Source organism: Phascolarctos cinereus, unplaced genomic scaffold (assembly GCF_003287225.1).
Source record: "Phascolarctos cinereus isolate Bilbo 61053 unplaced genomic scaffold, phaCin_HiC Scaffold_4;HRSCAF=312, whole genome shotgun sequence".
NCBI classification, from domain to species: Eukaryota; Metazoa; Chordata; class Mammalia; order Diprotodontia; family Phascolarctidae; genus Phascolarctos; species Phascolarctos cinereus.
In genome coordinates, this window is record NW_027555847.1 from 134,455,837 (window position 1) to 134,477,969 (window position 22,133).

The following is a 22,133-nucleotide window of genomic DNA, read 5'->3' on the forward strand; positions in this document are numbered from 1 at the left end:
TCTCCTAACTTGAAGTCCAGTATTCTTTTCCACGCTATCACTGAGTAGTCCCAATCCAGAAAATTATTATGAATTTAATTATAATCATTATAATGTGTTATACAAAATAATTATAACTTAGCAATAATTAGCCTGTTATAAGAAAAAATGAGTTTTCACATGTTTTGCATGACACAAGACCCTTGTTCTCCCTTTCTGCTGCTAAAGAATTTATCCCTCTTGGTGACAGGTGCTGGTAAGGTGTAATTCAACTAAATTTCCTGCTTCGGGCCAGGTCAGCCAGTGAACACCTTCCATGAGTGTGATGTTATCATTGTTAGGTCACAGCATGAGTTTCTTCATATCCAAGCTGCCAAACATCTCTGATGAACTGTTATCAAATTCCTCCTCTCATCCTACAGCACTATATTGGAAAGGAAGTACTTTGCCCTAGTCATAATAAAGTAACAATGTAAATATGATCAGCATATTCAATCCAATTATGTACAAGATATTATTCCTTCCAATCTGCCCCTAGGGGCCCATAACCTACCATGAACTAAAACTGAGAATTTTCAGTGGCACAAGTTGAAACTTCTGGTTGGAGACCATGGAGAGGCCATAGTCAGGAAGCTTCAGTGCAAGAAAGGCCCAGATATATATTCAATAAGTTAGAATCAGTAACTGGGATATAGCGAGCTGAGCTGAATCATCAAAGGCAAAAAGTACTGTCAGGACTAGAAGCAGTAAGGGGAAGGACCAAAAACAGAGTCAAGAGGCAAGCAAATAAACATGATATAGAGCAGGGATTCTTAACTTGGGATTGAGGGAGAGGGGCTCCATGAATAGATTTCAGGGTGTTTATTAATTTGGATGGAAAAAATTATATCTATTTTCACGAACTTCTAACTGAAATTTAGCATTTCCTTCACAATTATTTAAAATTTTGAGATGGGATAGAGGTCCATGATACCAAAAAAAAAAAAGGTTAAAAATCCTTCGTTCTACAGTCAGGAAGCAAGTTCAATAGTGAAAAAAAATACACAGGTGTTTGAGTTCCATAATGAATTTCTTCAATTTGCTTTACTCATCTTCTTCCTAGAACATGTATGTTTTTATGCCTAGTACATGTGGGAGGCCAGCTCTATTCTCCTGTTCTTTCTAAATTGACTATAGTTCAATAACTGACACCAGCACTGTTCTTCTATGGAGCAGCCACTTTTAAGTGGATCAAAAAAGAAGAAGAGAGCTTTGTTCTGTTCGTTCTTTTTCTTTCTTTCTTTCTTTCTTTCTTTCGAGGAAATGGGGTGAAGTGACTTGCCCAGGATCACATAGCTAATAAGTGTCAAGTGTCTGAGGCCAGATTTGAATTCACATTTTCCTGAATCCAGGGCCAGCGCTCTATCTACTGTGCTAACTAGCTGCCCCAAGAAGAGAGCTTTGAAGGCTACCTAAAAGGAGAGGAAGATGGAAAAATATATATTTTTTTTCTTTTTCCAATACTGGAAATAAAGATTTACAAAACTTCTGCCTACTGAAAATTACAGGAGAAAAGTCAATTGTCACTTCACATCTAATTCTATCATGCTTATCAAGCAAAAACCTTCATGCAATATGGCCTAATACTAGTCATTAATGTGTAAATAAAGGGCACACTACTGATTCTGAGGAGTTTACGATCTATTTCAAGGTTATACTCAAGTAATAAGCCTGAGAATCCCTCAAAACAGTTTTTAAAACAACAAATAAAATTTTTTCCTCTCAAGTCATTCAATTGATGAGTGGAGGAGCAAAAAGAGACCTTTTGTCCTGCTCATATTTCAGAAAAAGGCTTGAATTAGAGAATTGGGCTTGGAAGTGTCTCTTAAAAATGGAAGCTCAAGGAAATGCTCCTAGGGCTTGGGGAAAGCAAGACAACAATCTCACTGAGAACTCTCCCAATTCAGGCTTCTTGTAGCTTCCTTCACATGATGAAGGTGACGGTGATTACAACAAAGCTGAAGGGCTTACTATGTGCTAGGGTACTGTGCTAAGCACTGAAGGTATAAATACAATCAAGCAAGGCAGCCCCTGCACTCAAGAAGCTTACCTTCTAATGCTAACAACAGAGAGAAGATAGAAAGGTGGGGGAGGTACACATGCAGTGGCATAGATTGGAAATGTGTGGAAAGTGGTATTATAGACCAGTTCTAAGCAAGATAAAGCAAAAACTCACTTATCAGAACCCAGATCCTACGGGCAGAGTCCAAGTGTGTCGTGGGAGGGAAAATGGCTGAAATGCTGGTAGCATGGTCTTCAGCCAGACGGCTTAAGTGGTTTTAAAGATCAGATTCAAAACTACAGGAAATTAGCTAAGAGGAACAAAACTGAGAGTACTGCAGTCCATACTGTGCAATGAGGCATTCCAAAAGAGAACACGAGCCTATGGCTACCTAAGAAAGGATGACTGCTCAACGCTCTCTAACTACAAGTGCCTAAAGTCTGGACATCCAGTTGGGAGAACAGGAGGGTCACAAGCTGAGTAGATGTTGACTTTGTGCTTTAAAGAAGCCAAATGCCTGCTGAATGTGGCTGCAGAGTAGCCTCAATAGTACACATCAGAGAAAGCTGGCAGCCTTCTACTATGTAATCCCTTGGTCTCCAACTATATAGTACATGAGTGGTGTGATGTGTGAAAAGTTTTGTTTGTACAAACTCTTGAAAGAATAGTCCACTTATTTTAGCCTACTCTACAACAATTAATCAACAAGCATTTAATAAGTGCCACAGAAATGTGTACTTTATTATGCTACGCTAAGAAAACCTCCTTTCTTCCACAATTTCTCCTCTGGTCTACCTCTCAGACCATTCATAGAAATGTCTTACTTCAGAATCAAAATAACCATTATTTAGGGTTTAATACATACTTTTGAGAAGAGACTCAACCTAAAAAAGATTTGTATCCCAGAATCTAACCTATTCTGAACAAGCTGGAGACATCTACAATAGGTGAAAAGGAAATTTTGGCAAGGCTTCAGAGAAAGGTCACAAAGATGATTAAAAAGCTGCAAAGTAAGACCTCTGGGGAAAGAGGAAAAGACTTGAGATTATTTTACTAGAAAAAGAGAAGTGGGAAAGTTTAACTGTCCTAGGTCTAAGAAGGATTTTCATGCAGAAATAGAAACCAAGTGTTCTCCATGTCCTCTAAAAAAAACAAAGAAAACAGGCTTATGTAGCACAGCATTACAGAGCAAGATGTATTTCTTTAGAATAGATATAATGGAAAACTAACAGAGAAAACTATCCAATACTGTAGTGGGTTATGAGGGATCATGGTGGAATCTTCTAAGGATTCTTTTTTTTTTTTGTTTTTGGCTAGGCAATGGGGTTAAGTGACTTGCCCAGGGTCACACAGCTAGTAAGTGTTATGTGTCTGAGGCCAGATTTCAACTCAGGTCCTCCTGAATCCAGGGCCAGTGCTCCATCCACTGCACCACCCAGCTGCCCCTAAGGATTCTTTAAAAAGAAGATAAAAACACATTGGTCAAGGTAATTTAGATGGAATGTTACTGGAAAACAAGCTGACTAAAATACTCCTTCAAAATATTATCCATTAGTCAGCCAACAAACATTTATTAAGTACTTACTATACACCAGGCGCTGTGCTAAACACTGGAAATAGAAAGGTAAAAGAGAGTGCCTGTCCTTGAGCTCACAGTCTACATGCAAATAACTACGTACAAATAATCCTATCACTTTACAAAAATTGTACCAATAGGAAGTCACTTTTATTCCCTATCTAACCAAACAGCATTCTCACATAGCCTCATATCTATCTCACAAAGCTTTAGAAGGCATCTTTGACTAAGAGTCATGGGATCATTATCAGAAAGGATTCAATATCCACAAGCATATGTTTAAGAAACAGTCCATGTTAACCTTCAGCACACGATCTCAGACAGAGAATAAGATACATACCCTTTGACCTACAGATACAACTATACTAACAGTGACCTAACCTAAGACAGAATTTGATGCTTAATGGAATAATTATTTCAATGATGTAAGTATTCACTCTGCTGATATGGATTAGAGCCCCTCTACACCTTATTAGCCTGGCATCTTCATGAAGGGCCTGTGGTGGGAAAAAAATCATTACTGGTTGGCCAACCTTCTGCTGATAAGCCTTTCTTAACTTCTCTGGGCCAATCCCTGATAAACATAGTTCGAGCCTTTCAAGCTTGTTAAGATTTACCAGAAGGTTCTCTCTGCTGGTAAACCTTGAGAATTCAGTGTCACTTCTCTACACAATGAACTTTAGCGAAGCAATTGATATACAAGGGACACTTAAAAAAACATACACATTATACACATGCTTTAGTACAAATATTAAATGAAATTAAGTGTGTGTATATGGAAAAATAAAACATTTATGTTGCAATTTTGTCAGACAAGGGTTTTATCTCCAAGCCTATCAATATGAATTCTCCTCCAAAGGCATAGCTCTCATCGTCCAGCAGGGTGAGGTGCTCTCATCAGCTCTCAGCAACCAGATAGTTCCTAATATCCTTTGTAGACCAATATGCAGAGGATACCCTCCAGAAGCCAAACTACATTACAACTGCAAATATTTATCCGAGTGTAAGCTTTTTGAGAAAAGGACTATGCCTTATCTTTGTATTTCTCCCAATGCCTAGCACAATGTCTCTCAAAGAGAAGATCCCTACTACCACTCAATTCTATTTCTTAAGAAGTTTTACTTAACTAAGAAAACCCAATTAAGAAACCAAATCTTATAAAGTTGTCCCTTACCTGGAAGGTACAGTTGAGAAATGCTTTGATGTGTGTACATCCACTTCTATTCTTCAGACTGATTTTGGTCCCTTTCACATCAGCTTACAGAAATAAAAGAGTGATGGCCAACAACCACTCAAATGCAAAGTTTAGTGTGATGAATGATCAAAATGACTGAGGAATCAAACTTTCAGGCTTCCAAGCATATTGATTTATTAAGCAATGGATGCCAATTGCATAACAAATCAGGACCAGGACTCCTCAGCTTGGAATTGGGCCCCGAATATAAGAGGAGACAGATTTTTATGCATTAAAGAAAAATAATTAACAGGATATAAACCAGGATACAAGATTAGGTCATCTGAATTCTAACTGGAGGAAAGATTAAGGACTTTCCAGATTGGGAAGGGGAGAGCAAACAGGTGCAATTCCCTGAAATCAGAAAAAGAGGTGTCCTACTTCCCCCCACGTTGTCTATATTCAATCAAAAATACAAGGAAACAGTAACTGATTGACCAGAATGGGGCCAGTTTTCAGAGAAGACATTTAGATGGGTCACTTGAGATGTATAATTGTGAGAAAATTCCCTGGATCAACCTTCGGATCTGACTGGGTTTCTGATCAGCACAATCTAGGTGCTTGGTTAAGGGTCTCTAAGCAGCAGGTAGTCCAGCTTCCCACCCACAGGGCTAGGTTCAAACGATGCAACAAAGTTTTCTCACAATTCCCATTACTGAATAAAGTTTTCTCACAAGACAGAAATTGCATTGGACCCGTAATTGAACAGAAAAGAAACTGAGCTAGATCCAGAATTGAGTCACAAGACAGAGTCAGCATAGTTCACTCAATACCCACAACTCCCACACGAGAAGTCTCTTTAGGCAGAAATGAGTTTTCAGGAGCTGTGGCACTAACCACTTGGGCTAGAAGACCACTGTACAACACTTCTTCCCCAAAAGATACACTCGGGCTGCCAATGTTCAGGTCTGTCTTCTATCAGTCAAACTGTAATGAGTAGCCTTTTGTGCTGCCAAAGTCAACAGCCCTGGCTGCTTTAGGAGAGGCTGAACTACTGGCCACAAGCTATGACTTACATAGCATCCTGAGTTTTCAAGTTATAGAAAAGTCTCTTTATTGCCACAGAATCTGGTGCTTCCCTGAAATGCTATTCTTTATGCCCTCATTCTGGAGCCATTGCTCTTGTTTTTCATAGGACCAGTGGCCTAGATTTGGACTAAAGTAAATACAGAGGTGGGCCAGTCATTGTGGCATATGTTCAAGGTGTTAATTAAAGTGGATCCAAGAAGAACATGAGAACTCATTGATACCTCAGAACCTGAAAAGAATCAAATGCTTTGTCGTGAAAGTAGAAATATAACCCACCTGAAGAACACTTGTTCATGGAAAAAAAGAGAGACATTACCAAGTACACAGCTTCTAAATGAACTGAAGCTAGGATCCACATGCTATTTCTAATATATTCAAGGATGGCAGTATAAAGGTGCTCCTATTAAGTACCTATAATCACCACTAATATCTAACACCAAATCTCATCACAAGAGGGTTGTCAATGACATCAAGGCAATGACCTTCTCCAAAAATTTTTGGCAGCACAGCTCTGTAATCTCAAAACACGTCATCCATTGTCAATAGGTACACACTGTAAGCTACTTCCCTAATCAAATGAGATTGAGTACATACAGCACCTTTCAAACCTTAAAGACCAATATAAATGTCAGGTATTATTGTCATTACTATTAGGAACTGCTACAAGTTGTATTGAGCCAACTATCTAGGACCATGCATATAATCTGAAGCCACAGAACAGAATTTTCAGTATAAACTTAACTAGCCAGCCTGAAGAATGAACCCATAACCCTACAGAGCACCAACACCATGGTACTATTCTCTAACTGAGCCAGAGTTGCTGAGTGTATAGATAGGTGGCTTTGAAAGAAATTACGCTATCCCTTTTCTTCTGGGTTCTAGCTCCAGAGAGATGTGACATAACAAAACCATATTACTAAAAATCTAACCTAAAGCACAAGCTCTACTGAAGGTGCTCAGCAGGGCATCCTCACATATGCAGGGTTTTCACATAAACACATTTTTCATTTTAAGCTAACTCACAAATAAAGACACAGCAGAATGAAATCTCTCCTAGGGACCCACCAAGCACAAAGCCAGGCATTTGGAGTGCCTAGTCATATTTAATTACTGCCTTAATTAAAGTAATTAAGGCAAGTAGAGCAATGGATAAAGTACTGAACCTGGAGTCAGGAAGACCTAAATTTAAATCCAGCCTCACATACTCACTAGCTTGGTGACCCTGGGTAAGTCACTTAATCTCTGTCTGCCTTATTTTCCTCAACTGTAAAATGGGAATAGTAATAGCACCTACCTCCCCACCTACAGGGAGGTTATGAAGAACAAATGTGACAATATACATAAAGAATTTTGCAAACCTTCGAGTCTATATAAATGCTAATTGTTGTTGTTGTTGTTATTATTTTGTTAACCCACCCAGAAATCAAAGAGAAGAGATAATGAGGATGACAACCACAACAATGACACTGTATTTATACACTGCCTCTCTCCAAGGATCTCAAAAAAAGCCAATCTTATCATTAAAATAACAAGCCCACTGCCAAAGTAACAACAACAATAATTAGTAATCACATTTATTTGGCTTCAGAAATACTAATGAAGCTTTCATCATCCCACACAAAGTTCCACTTTGGAGAAAGAGAGAAGCTATAGAAAGATAAAATGTGCCTTACTTGGGTTGCCAAGAACAAACTTCAAGCTCAAAATTCTTCCCTTCAGCCCTAGGGTCTCAGTCCTGGCCAAAAATGCCCATTTCCTCTCTCCCAAATTCACAGTACCCTCGACATGCCTTAACTAGATCTTTTTTCAGACTGTGAAGGGAAAAGATGTAGGCCAAGGCCCTAACAATAGTTTGGGAATAAGAGTTTGTAAATCTTCCAATGTTACTTGTCCTGTGAGTCATTATAATTGTATAGGAAAGCAGTCCAGTATAGGGGACTGAGCACTAGTGCGCTGATTGGCAGCGTTCAAGTTTCTGCTATAACATTTATCAAGTGTGTAACCTTGGGAAAATCACTTCACCTTTCTAAGCCTCAGTTTCCTCATAGACAAAATGGCAACAATATTACTGATACTACTCACCTCACAGGGTTGCTGTGTGGAAAGAGCTTTGGAAGTACAGAGCTATTATAATTATGTACTATTGGTGTGAGAGTCCAGAGAATTCTAAAATTGTACTTTTCTTATCACCATATGGACTGACCCTCAAGCTCTGCCCTAAATTCAGCTGGCCTCAAAGGAACCAGAAATACCGGGACAACATTCACAGGAAAGGGAACTTTTTAAGTCCTCTCCCTTACCTTGTATTGATAGAATTTTAGGATTTATTCAGACCTTCTCCAGGGATCCTGCTAACATCCTCCCTTGTTGGCCCAATTAACACATGCCATGCTTCTGTCTGATGTCAAACCACAGTCTTGTTCAATTTCATCTAATTTTACCCAGTTCATAATCTTATACTTTCCTAGAACCCCTCCTCAGGGTTTTCCTACCCATTATCAATAGGCATCACACATAATTAGGGTCAGAAAACCTACTTTTTTAAGCATTCCCCCCTCCTCCCAATGTGCTAACACCCAATCACAGCCAAGAGGCACCTTTGGAAAAAAGGACATGCCAACTTAGCCCCAATTCCTCTGATCCAAATCACATCCCCAAAATACATGTTCTTCTGGGAAGATGTAATACTGGCTGAGAAGGCAAGAGCTTCTGGCTGATGCCACCTAGACCAGAGGTTTTACAACCCTATCCCAAGAGAGTCTAGCTTTCCTGTTGGAGATGCAAGCTGTCAGGCCTGACAAAGAAAGGTAATGGAGTGAGAAGGGAGGGATTGTATGTACACAGTCAACCAGCAGGAGAGGATAGAGGCAGGGCCACAAGGGGTTACTTAGTACTTTGTTTCAAAGCACTTCTCAGTTAATTATTTCTTCCAGGACCCCTATGAAATAGGATACAAGTAGAATCTGCATTCCACAAATGGAAAAACCAAGGTACCAAAAGGTTATAATGTCTGGTCCAAAGCCCCCCAGAAAGTCAGTGGCAGAGTAAGGAATAGAATCCAGGTTCTTTGACTTATTTGCCTGTACTCAATCTATGAGATCTGTTTCTTAAAGCTGGCTGGGGGGCTCCATCTGTTGTCATTCACTTGGGGGTCTTAAAAACTGTAACAGCTGGAAAAGAATCTGGCAAACAAGGAATGGGGCCCAGTTGGGGCATTCTGAAGTAGAAAGGAGCAGAGGGAAACAACTATCTGTTGAAAATGCTAGAGATATCATGCAGAGTTAAACATGTACTAACTATATACAAAAGAGGAGAAAAACTTAAGGGTGAAAACAGAAAAGGGGAATTGACAAATCTTAGTAAATGAGTGAGATCTCATTACCTCCCTGTTTGTTACTGAAAGTTAACATACAATAGGCTACCTGTAAAGTCTCTCAACAGCACAGTAGTCAAGAAGATACTTGATATCGATGTTTAAGTTTTCATTAAATCCTAAAGCAGGTTATCAGAGTGTAATTCCTATCCACTCAACAATAAATACATTAACCGTATAGTGCAGAGCAGTGGTGTCAAACTCAAACAGAAACAAGGTCGCTAATCTGTACATAGAATCCCCTCTAGGTTACTTTATTGACTTACCTTTAAAATCTAATATTATCCATGTTTTATTGTTTTTCTATTTATCTTGTTAAATATTTCCCAATTACATTAGAATTGGTTCCTAGAGCACTGATGAGTGTTGTGAGCCACATGGCAGGTGTGTGTGTGACACCTCTGGTACACTGCATTGTCAGTTACTAGGGGAGACAGATGAACAACAGCACCTGTCCCCAGTGAGCTGACAATAGGAAAGAGAAGAGATATACACAAATATAAAAGAAAATAACAGTGCTATGATAGTTCCAAGGAAGAAGAAAAGATTATTTCTGAAGTAGGGAGGATGAGGAGATAGTCCACTGAAGAAGTATCATTTCATCTATATCTTAAAGGACAGATGGATGAAATTACAATACAAGTACATGAAGGAGAGTCTAGTCAAAGGAACAAAATTTCAGGGACAGGAAAGTGCAGAATATGTCCTTAGAACAATAAGTAATTCAGTTTGGAAGAAGTGTATAGTAAATGAAGGTGAACGGTATGAAACAAAATTGCAAAACTAGGTTAAAATCAAACTATAAGTGGTCCTGGGATATCAGGTAAAGGAGTATGGTCTTAATATAGCAGGCTACAGGGGAGCCCCTGAGGTTCTTTAAGCAGGGGAGTGTCAAAAATAAGACTTGTACTTTAAGAAGATAAATTTGGTATCAATATAACAGATTACAGGAGAAAGAAGCTAAAAGCAAGGAGAATGGTTAGGGGAGTGTTGTAATAGCCAATTTTATACTACCTGGACCACTCTGAAATCTGTATTTTTGTAAATCAAAACATATGAAATGCACTAAGAAACTCAGTAAAAAAAATGAGAGTAATTATTTTGCAATATGAGGAATCATCTTGTATTTATGTGTTGAAGATTTTGGTTTTTTGCATACTATACATACTCTAAGGCATATATAATAACTTTTTCTGTACCCCCTAACACATACCATTATCTATTTAAGGGAAAGGGCGTGGAACACTTTAGCAAGCAGCTACCTATTCCAGAGACAGGGTTGGCTCTGGACAGAAACACATTAAACTCTCAGGTTAATCATTCTTAAAAAGTGCATTCTTTAAAAGTTAGAAAAATATTTTAAAGTAAATTTCATTGCCAGCAAAACAATGCTGTAGGGATTATAGAATCCAAATCAGAGGGAGAAAGGGGTCCTGTGGGAGCACCTCTCCAATCCCATTAAAATGACCAAAAGCGCAAAGCACAAACCTCAGCGCATCATTCATCAGCTTTCCATAATTTTTTAAGTATTAATCAGCAGAAATTTATTAAGCACCAACTATTTGCCAGGCACTATGTTAGATTCCGAGGATACCAGTGCAAAGAATTAAACAATACCTGTTCACAATGAGCTTATCTTCTAATGGGAGAGAGAAAAAATACACATAAAATATATACATAAAAGGTATGAAAATAAAGTGAATGAATACAAATGTACGCAAAGTATTTAAATATAAGTAGGCCTGGAGTGGGCCCTAGCAATTGTGGGATCAGGAAAGACTTCATGGAGATGCGTGTGCTGCATTTTAAAGGAAGAGAGGGGCTCTGGGAGGAGAAGGTAGAAGGATTGCATTTGAAGCATTAGGGAGGGCCAGTGCAGAGACACTAGGAGATGGAGTGTTCAACTAATGAAACAAGCTAACACAACGAATAAGGAGATACTTCTTCAGAAAAATCTAAAGATTTGATATAATATGTGCTTTAAAAAAGCTAATCAGTTCACTCACACCCATTTTGGGGAGGGTGGCATTGTAAACCACCCAAATGAAAAGGAAGGAACAACAGTTAGATATGCAAAACTAAAGCTGAACAAGCCCTCCTGGGGACTTTGTCTTTTGAAGTTCAATCTGTACTCAGCCAACCAGAGAGGACTAGAAGGCCAAGGAGAACACAAAGTAGTTAGAATAGCAGCAGTTTCGGCTTAACCAGTCCAAGAAAACACAGCTGCCCCTGTTTGAGAGCCAAATAGACTACCTTGGTTCTATACTCACACTATTTCAGTGCCCCAGGCCAAAAAGATCAAGGGCAAGGTTCTAAATTAGTACAAAGGGCTTAGCAAGAGTTTCTAAGATATGAGGGGTCTCATAAACAACAAGGGAATAGGGCTGTACCCTTCACTCTTTCTACAGGAAACAGAGCCATAACATGGATAATATGGGAATTTGTTTTGCTTGAATACGCATATTTGTTCTTTTTTCCCCCCTTTTTGGGTGGGGGGAAGGGAGGGAGGAAACAAAAAATAAATGCTTGATAATTGAAAAAAAATTTAAATTAAAAGCCTCAGACAACAAATCAACTCAATTAATGCTATCTAGAACTAGGAGCAGTCAGGTCCAAATCATTTTGAGGTCTTCAAGCAGAGGCTAGGCGAGTACTTGTCAAGAGTCCCTGTAATAGGATTTATGATTTGGATGTGGATTGGACTAGATGACCTCTGAATCTAAGGTCTAAGAATACCAACAGAACTGGTCTGCCAGTTCAACAAACCATCCCCAGAAGCCAAGTAAGGCATCAATGGACAAAGCCCATGAGGATAAAAAGAACTGTACCAGCTGTGACTGCACTATGGGTTCCAGGTGAAGGACAAAAAGGAACAAAAATAGGAAACTGTTCCCAAAATATGGAAATGGGAAATATTCCCAAACTGGAAACAAAATGGGTATCCAATGACTGTGGCATGGCTGAACAAAATGTGGCAAATAAGTGTAACAGAATGTTATTGTACCATAAGAAATAAAAAACATAAGTAATCCTGAGAAACAAGAGAAATCCTAAGTAAATTGATGTTGAGAAGAGGCAGAACCAGAAAAATAATACACATAATGGCTACAATTACATAAACAAAAAGAATAATAAAAATTGGCTGAACTCTGGATGATCATAATTACCAACCTTGAACCTGCATAGCAGATGATGAAACACACCATCCTCTCCTTGTTGGAGAAGTCTGAGACTGCCGGTAAAGAATGTGGCGGACATTTTCAGATAAGGTCACTGTTGTTAGTTGGTTTTGCAAAACTGTTTTTCTTTATTACAAAAGACTGCTTACTAGTGGTTTTAGAATATCTAGACATAATGTGATGTAAAAAACAAAGGGTATCAATAAAACTTAACTGCATGCTGTAGATAAAGGGAAAATTACTGTTTGCTGATGCTGGTGCTGTCATAAAACATAACTTTATCTTGGCTGGGGTCAAAGATTTTCCCCATGTTACATTGTTGATTATGATACTTCAAGGATGAGGGTGGCTTTTCTTTTATTGGGTCTTTAAACCACATTAAACAAAACAAAAGCAAAAATGGCTTCATTCTCAGTTTGGAAGAAGATACATTGTTCCTTACTATGTTCCTGACCCACTTCCTTTTTCAAAAAAAAAAAGGCACCTCAAACCCATTTCTTCATGTTATGCCACATATCCTTCTCTCTAGGCAAATAAGGACAAATACTAAGGCAGGATGGTGCAAGACTATACAGGAATGATCACAGATACAAAAACATCAATGATAAATCAGACAGACTATCTGTATGAGGAAGTATTGCTCATTAATGGTTTATTTATAATGCCAGAAAGATCACACCATCTGACAACTTCTGACCTCTGGAGAATGAATTACAGAGGTTTTGCTGAAAACTGAAAACCAGCTACCTAAGATCAAAATGAAAGAATAAAAGCTGATGGCTGTGGTTTTGAAAAACACAACTAATTAGCACTTTATGTTAACAAACCTGAATGAAAGCATCCAACCCCTCAAATCCTCGAGATTCAGAGATGGTAGTGGGGCGAAAACAAATTACAAGACAATCATCATTGTTATCTGGCATTTCTATAGCTCTCTTTATTGGCCTGGCATTTTACAACCATTACTGTCTCCTTGCAAACACATGAGGCAGATCAGTGCTATCTGATCTCATTTTTCAGATGGGGAAACTGAGACCCAGAAACACTGCAAGACTTAGTGCCATGAGTCACAATGTCTGTTAAGGTAAAGGGTCAAACCAGAACTTCTCCCAAATCTTTGAGCCTGAGTGAAGCCAGTCTCAAAGTATTCAATATTAGGTTCAAAGTTTCCTTACGTTCAACTTACCTCCTCAGAATCCATTTTCAACCTTCTAATCAAATCTAACCTCCACTCAAGTCCACTCTGGCGCTTTGTGGCACAAAGAAGAGGTGACCCTGAGCTCTTGAAGAGGTGACCCTGAGCTCTTAAAGGCTATGTCAGTAGGTCCTAGAAAGATGGAAAGGCTGTATCTATTGTCTGAGAACAAGTCAATTTCTTTTGGAGAGGCTGGCAAGAGGGGAATCATGATTTTTTTTGGCCACAGCAACTTATCAAAATTATCTACTAAGGTGAGGGCCTTATCTATGTTGGTGGAGAGAGAATCCATGCCAACAAAAAATTACTATTCTTTGCAGTACTAAAATAATTCTATTCAAAGTATTTCTTTGAGCCTGAGATTTCTCTTGGTTATGGTTAGCCCACAGGCAACGTCTGTTGGCAGGGGATTCTCAATTCATTCACTGAGTCATCTGGATTTATGTGCTGGGGAAGCAAGAGGAAATAGGTCTCTTTGAAATAATAGGTACAATGGCAGGGAAAGCATTCTCAGAAGCTCAAAAATGAAACCTGAAACCTAGCCCTAAGTTGTGAAGGAAGACACAGAGAATCTGAGTAAAGTTTTGCTTTACTGGTCTAGAAATGTTAATGACTAAAAAAATCTACAATGTAGATAGGATCAATCTACAATTTCTCTCACACAACAAGTAGTCAGAGGAAGGTACAGGTCAGATCTTAACAGAAGGATTTATTCTGGACTCAGTCAAAAGGCCACCGTGAGGACCTAGAAGGTCACAAGTAGTCTTGAGGCCGCAGTTTCTCCACGCCCGGTAGAAGACAGAACTTGAGATTTCTAGCTCATCCCACAGAGTGGTCCAATCCAGGGAGGGCCACACGATTTGAAGAAAAATGAAGTACAGGCTCTCCAGGCTTCAAGTCCAGGGCCTTTTCTATTACCTCCACAGGATAGCGTAGTGAGCTTGACTGGCCAGGCCTCAAATCTGGACTGGATCCACTGACTCAGAGTCCAGGTCTCCTCCCACTACGTCTCCAGATCAAGTACTAAAACCTGATCAGCTTTTCCATTTCACCCCCAAATAAAATAAGTATCTTAAAAGTAACTCAAAGCTCAAGAAACATGGGAGTAAGGGATTTCGGGGCGAAGACGGGAATTGACAATGTTCCTGAGAAATGTGGAAAATGGGAAAGAGAAGGAAAAGTTGCCTTAGCAACTGACCACTCAGCCACTCTTTATAGGACTCACAGAGGCCAAGGAATCGGGAAGACTATGCAATGATTGTCTTCAACTGGGTGCAGAAACACCAGTGACGTTTTAAAACAACTGGTATCGACTTGTTTTCCTCGCAATACCTTTCAGCCCCCATTCAAGCATGGCTTCCAGGCCGACTGTCTTACTAACTAACAACGAACATCAAAGTCCTAGACTCTGAGGAAAGAGTTGGTGGAACAGCAGCCATCATACCTTCCTCTCAACTGCTAGGGAGTTAGAGAAGTCTACCAAACTGGATAAAACTGCCAGACAATTAACAGTCACAGAGGGAATAAGATGGTTTGCAAATTTTCACTAAATCCTGTAAAAATTAGATATAGATAGAGAGACAGACAGAGGAAACGACCTTGGAGAGGAGGCATAATGAAGAGACAGCAGAAAGTAACATGAAAGCCTAGTCTCCGATAAAATAAGGCAGAAGTTCCCCTATCAAGATTGTGTGGAGGACTTTGATGTGCAGGACTCCCAGGTATGGAGGACTCCCAGGTGTTGGGTCCAAAGTTCCTGTAGGAGGGGATGAAGATGATGGCCACAGAGTGGTCAGCATGATGAGAAGACAGCAAGAAGTCTTAACTCAGTATTTAAGATTTATCCTTTAATAGACCCAAACTCTGACATTCCTCCTGGGCACATCTTTGTTAACAGGATTACAAGGTTCCTAGATATGCTACTCCAGCAATTTCAGATTAGATTACCCCTTCCCCCCAAACACACCATTATTGCAACAGACGAAGAGCAACAACCTCATACATGGGAAAGATCTACATTTTTTTTCTTTAAACAACCCAGGGAGTTCTAGAAGCTATCATGTAAAAGCTTTAGGTCAAAAAACAATGAAATACCACAAGCAAAATCCCCGTACTACAGGGGCCTCCTCTGTCTGGCCTTGCTTCTCCACCCTCCGCACCCTATTTAACCCTCAAAGTGAGAACTTGGAAACACCTTAGCTTAAAAAGGCCAAGGTCTCCCATTGAATCCAGAGGGCCATTTCTAGTCATCCTGATCTATATCTTGCCACTGGACCCAAATGGCTCTGGAGGAGAAAGGGAGCCTGGTGACCCTCTCTCATTTAAATCTAATTCACCTGTAAATCACAGCATCATTGTCCTGATGTCATGATCCTCTTCAAGAACTAAAACCAAACAACAACTCTATCTAACACTTAAGGCATCTCAACTCTAACTGGAAGAACCCAAGAAACAACTACAGACTAAAAAAGTGGTTCACCTAAAGTGCCAGGGCCAGCACTAAAACAGCAGCAGCTGATTTTTATGTTGCACTTTATGACCATAAAGCACTTTCTCATTTGATCCATACAACAAGCTTGTGAGATACGTATTATCTTCATTTTACAGATGAGCAAACTGAGCCTTGGAGAGATCACATGTCTTCCTAAGGGGTGAATCCAGAATGAAAAACCAAGCCCTTCCAACTCCAGATCTAGAACTTGATTGACTGCTTCAAGAAGTAAAAAGCAACACACAGCAATTCCCTGAAAAGAATCAAAAGGGGTAGCCTGGTGTCTACGAATCCAGGGGACAAGACTATGTGTTCTTGTCCATCACCTACTGTATTCACTTTGAGGCTCCAATCAATACAGCAGGTAAGACAAGCGACCTAGAAATAACTGCACAATAAAGTAGAAAGGACAGAAGGTGGGTAGAGCAAAGTCAACTCAGCCATGTCTACCCTATCCCAGGAGATGAAAAGGAAGGCACATTCCATTATTTCTCTCAGACCAAAGAAGGGGGCCTTCTATCCATCTAATGTCACTCCAGCTAACGATGCTAAAAAGAATGGCCTATTGCTTGGCCCAGATCTGCCCTGAGTTCCAAGAGAGATAACCACCCCAAAAGAATAAGAAAGCTAACATTCCAAATCACTTAAAAATCAGTTACCCAGGGGCAGCTAGGTGGCGCAGTGGATAGAGCACCTCCATAGACCCCCAATAATTTACTACAATCTAGAAATGCCTAACATATTCATAGAGGTTCACAGCTCAATAAAGCTAGGAGTGACCTCATTTGGATAGGTGAAGAAATAAACAGAAGTTCCAAATGGTAACCTAACTTGCCCAGCATTACACAATTAATGACATGACCAGGAGTAGAAATTGGGTCTCACGACTGCTAAGCTCTTTCCCTGGCACCACACCTTCCACAAATGCTAAGTCAATTCCACAAATTAAGGGCCTACAGTTCCAGATGCAGTATCAGACATTAGACATACCAAGACAAAACACAACTTCCCGCATGGAGTTTCCATTCTAATAGAACATAGAATATGCCCCCAAACCATAGGATCATAGATTGAGAGCTGAAAGGGAACCATCCAGTTCAACTCTGACACTGAGAGGTTAAGTGACTTGCCCAGGGTCACATTGCTATTAAACATCAAAGGAAAGATTCAAACTCAGTTCTTCCTGATTTTCTGACTTCTAAGTTCTCTTCTTTTCACTATACCATAATGTGTTTTAAGTAAATACAAAAATATATACAAAGTAATTTCAGTGGGAGGGGATCATGACAGATCTTGTATAAGAGGTAGGAGTTAGGGATTTCAAGATGAGGAGGAGGAACTAATTATTCATAGATAATTCATACTTGCCAAAGAATAATTCCCTCTGACTTAATAGATAACCAGACCAAACAGGGGCCAAGAAGTGAATGGTTCATTCAACAAATCTCAGTTAAGATTCACTATGTGCCTGTACTAGGTATTGGGAATTTGGAAGCAGATACTATTCTTGCCATTACATCACTGGGCCTATTACCCTCCAGCAATCTTCGCCATATCAAGGTCAGAAGAGAGTTAAACTACAGGTGTGATGTTTAAGAGGCACCTGTCAGTAACATTACTACTACCTTGCATTAATATAAGAACTTTTTTTTTCTGTGAATTCAAATTACTTTCACTTGACCTCATTTGTCTTTCCAACATCTCTGCATCCCTATTAAGAAGGCAGCAAGGTATAGTGGAACAGATCTTTAGGCTGGGATTTAAGAGACATGAGCTCTGCCACCACTGACATTTCATTTTATCTCTCCAGGCCTCAGTCTGCTCCGCTATAAAATAGGTGGCTCTGGATCACTAAAACTGAGTCTTAGAAGAATAAAAGCAGGTACTAGAATCTCCACTTTATAGAGCAGCTGAAAAACACAGAGGTTATGTTTTTCTTGCATAAAATCATGTAGCCACTGAATCTTGGATCTAGGAATCGAAGATGTCCTGCTTCTCCATGAAGAACCTATCTTCCACTAGGTCACACACAACAATATAATACAGTGCAGTCTTCTCAACAATAAGAAAGTTGGAAATAAAAGCAGCTTGGGGGATTCTCAGTCTTGGAAGAGAAAGAAGAGGATGAAATTTAGATAAATGAAGCACAAAGTGCCACATGACCCTAAGACCTGGTTTAAGTTGGCTCCTTGCAATATCAGCTTCCACCAGGCATCTCTTCATAATGGAGTCATCTTAACCACACCTGTTGGGTGATGGGTTCACTCTTTCTACTGACTCAGGCACTAGTAAATAATATTATTCTCTACTCTCTTCCCATCTGAGTCACTTAGAACTGAAAAAAAAAAGATAAAATTACCCCCTATTCTCTCCTGTACACTCTCTTCCACACAATACAAACTGGCTTAATACCCTCGGTGGGTACTGTATAGGAGTGATTTCCATATTTGCTAGGGAATGGTCAACTTTGGCTATAACAACAAACATTTATACAGGACTCCATGGTTTATAAAATCCTTTACTTACCTCTCCCCAAAACAAATAAACAAACAAAAACCCTGTGATTCAGGTAGGGCACCTTTCAGAGATAAGAACATTGAGTCTCAAAGAGGTCAAATGACTCACCCAAAGTCACGATGGTTAGGAGCAGAAGCGAGACTTGCACACAAGTCTCCTGACTCCCAATACAGTATTCTTTCCACCACACCACTCAGAGGAAGCAGCTAAATAAATTACTTCTGAGGTTCCACAAATAAGATACTCTGAGTAGAGACTCAGTTTCATTGACATCAATGACCCAGATCACCGAGTATACTTTTCTTCACCTTGCCTAGCACAGATCTCTACTAAAATTCCAAACACTTTCAAACACTCCAAACAAATCCATTATAGACCAAGAGTTCATTTTGGAGTCCCTATAAATCACTTACTTAGTCCTACTGTCTACAGTAAAAACCAATGGACCTCACTACTCTAGCTGGATTTCCATATCTGGTCAGGCTCAGGCCTGATTTACCCTTCCTAAAACAAAGATAGTTCATTCTCTCCCTGTCGCTACTGGAATGGTCTCTTTATACTGCTATCCCGGAAGGACTCTGAAGCCCAAGGGCTATGGCATTACCCCCATGACCCTGGTAAATGTTGTTTTAATCAATAGTTAAGTTCTTCAGAAACATTGCAAGGTGCCCTTCGTCCCCAAAGGCAAACCAGGAAATAAGAAAAGAGGAAGAACTGGAAGCCACTACACAGGATGGGCCCCCTAGTCTGTGGGGCCTCCGACAGTTCCTGGAGTCACAGGGGATGGAAGTGGAATGAAGGCTGAAACTTCCTCTTATGTTGACTTGGGGAACTATAAATCTAGATTGATTGGCTCCCCACCCCCCTCCTCCAAAAATTAAATTAATAAATAAAAATAGTATTTGAGGAATAAGGACAACCAAGGACAGGCAAGAGGTGAGAGCACCCTGTAAGAGAAGCTTTCCAGGTGACATCTGGCCAGAGGCCACAGAGATCCTCCCTCTGGCCACTTGCTCTGGCCCAGGCTCAAAAACATCTCCCCGCAGCTCCCTGCCCTGGAAGCTCCAGGGTTACCAAAGGGCGGGCTGGCCGCCTGCCCCGCTCTCCTCCGAGGCTACTCTTCCCACCCCACGGTAGCCCAAGCATCTGCTCCATCCTCCAGGGACCCAAGTCCCCGAAGCTGAGTCAGGAGCTCACACCTGCCTGCCCTTGGCTGCGGGGACCAGCTGCTCCCGGCCACCACCTCCGGGGCATCCTCGTCCCCTCCCGTCCTCTCCTCTCCCTCCGGAGAAGACGGGCAAGTTCGGTAAGACGACTAACACTAACAAGAGGCTCCGGTCATTAATAAATTAGCACTACCTCCTGCCGACTTTTCGGGATGCCCAGGAGCGCCGGGAGCGGCGAGATGGACGGACGGACGGACAGAGGGACGGACGGAGCTCGCGCCGGGCGGGGCTGCCCGGGGCCGGGACTGCAACAGTTTCACTTAGCCCGCGTTTCCTCCTGGTCCCAGGTCCGGAGCTCGGGCGGCCGGAGGGAGGGCCGGGGGCGGGGAGGGGGTGCGGAGGGGAGGGGCCTGGCTGCGGTACGGATCCCCTCCCTCCTTCCCTCCCTCCCTCCTCCCCGGCCCGGCCCCGGCGCGCGGCGGCGGACAAGGCTGGGCTCGGCGGGGCCCGGCGGCCCGGCGTGGGGGCCCCCGGGGGAGCCGAGGCGGGCGGCGAAGGCCCTGCCTGGAGCTCTCAGAGCCCCGGCTCCGGGACGCACTCACCCGCACAGTCCGGAGGCGCCTGCAGACGCCCCGCGGCCCCGGGCCCCCCAGCCCAGCCGGGTCCGGCCCCGGCCCCGGGCCTCCCTCCACCAGCGATAGGGCGCCGTGCCACAACTTCTGCCTCCGGAGAGAGCCGGGAGAGCAGCGCCGCCCCTGCCGGCCGCCCGCCCGCCTCCCTCCCCGCGCCGCAACTCGGCTCGGCTCGGTGCCGCTCGCCCGGCCGCTTTGGAAACTGTTTCCTCTGCCTCAGCCTGAGGAGCCCAGCCGAGCAGGCTCGGGAGTCCAGAAACCCGGCCTTACGCCACCTCCGTAGCGTAGCCCTCCATAAGGGGCCCGGCAGCTACGGCGCGCCGGGAGCGAAAGCGGCTTTGTGAATCGCGCGCCGAGACTACAAGCCCCCAGAAAGCTGGGGGGGGGGAGGGTAGGCCGTAACGGAAGCTGGGGAGCTGGCCATCCCAGGACAGGCCGCGGCATGCCGGGAGTTGTAGTTGCTCTTTTGGCAGGTCGCCTATAGAAGTCCCCAAGTAGGGATGGATGTTCTCAATCCGGCTTCAGAGCTCAAGGTGCTCGAGTTGCTGATTGAGGTGCCGCGAAGCTGGCTGGGGCTGCACCTTGAGGACAAGAGTGCGCGTAGTAGGATTGTGACTACATACCCCAGTATGCTCTTCGGGAGTGGGGGGGGGCGTCAAGGAGGTGGAGGATAGCCCCAAGCTCCTCGGATTACTCCGAGGACGCTTCTGACCATTTGCTCAAGCTCCAAAGACATCCCCCCCACCTCCTCAGCCCCACGGAACCCCTTGCCTCCTCAGCGCCCTGCACCTTTGTCCCAGGCCCAAGGATTTCCTTGCCTCTCAGTGCCCCCACATCCCCAGCCCCAAGAACCCGTTCTGCTCTCTTTGCACCTTTGCCCCAGCCTTAGGGACCCCCACCTCCTTAACCCCCCTATATATAACGTGTCTTTCACCTCAGCTTCAGGGACCGCCCCGCCTTCTCAATGCCCCCGACCCTCCTCCCCCGTGGCATTAGCCCCAAGGATTCCCCCTGCCTTCCCTGCGCTCACACATCCACAGACCCCAAAACCCCCTGCCTCCTCAGTGTCCCCACATCTCCCTGCACCTTCGTCCCAGCTTCAGCGACCACCCTGCCTTCTCAATTCCCCTAGGCCCTCCTCCCCCCTCTCCTTAACCTCAAAGATTCTCCCCGCCTCTTCAGTGCTCTCACATTCCGTTACTGGTTTACTCCAGCCCCAGGGATACCCTGCCTCCTCAGAAACTCCTCCCAGTCCCGCCTCAACCTCTTTATTTTGCATATTAAATTTAACATTGTAGTGCCCACATTCCTCTTCTTTGAGAGATGGGTAACAGACTAGAACAGGAGTAGAGAACCTGTGGCCTTGAGGCCTTTAATAAAAGGGATTTGTTCTATGAGGTTTGGATTCAAAGGGCTATACTTGAGGACCTAGAGGGCCATATGTGGCCTCAAAGCTGCAGATTCCTCACTCCTGGACTAGAAATATATCTATCTGCCCTACTAAATATTGCTGGTCCAGAGTTAGGATTGATTCAGAACAAAAAAGCCACTTTTTCTCTTAAGGGGGAGGGTATACCTAGCTTTGTCCTCCAGCTTGGCCCCTTACTACCAAATGTAGGTTATATAAAATACCATCACAAATGGCAAATAGTGAATAAACCCATTTATCCAAGCTGAGAGCAGACAGAAATCAGAGAAGTTATATAGGTTAGAATATACCA

General features: G+C 42.3%; 1 protein-coding gene across 7 annotated transcripts in view; it reads right to left on the reverse strand.

Annotated features, from left to right (window-relative positions):
• CAPN15 (calpain 15) overlaps nucleotides 1–20,189 on the reverse strand; it is a 98,815-nt gene extending 78,626 nt beyond the window's left edge. For 4 of the 7 annotated variants that reach the window (XM_078152610.1, XM_021006651.2, XM_021006655.2 and 1 more), the window contains exon 1: nucleotides 19,974–20,185. The gene's annotated coding sequence lies outside the window, so the exon portion shown is untranslated. Of the gene's footprint in view, nucleotides 1–19,973 lie in introns of all 7 variants that reach the window. The other 3 variants (XM_021006654.2, XM_078152611.1, XM_021006652.2) reach the window with 2 other exon arrangements.
• Between the last annotated feature and the right edge of the window lie 1,944 nt (nucleotides 20,190–22,133).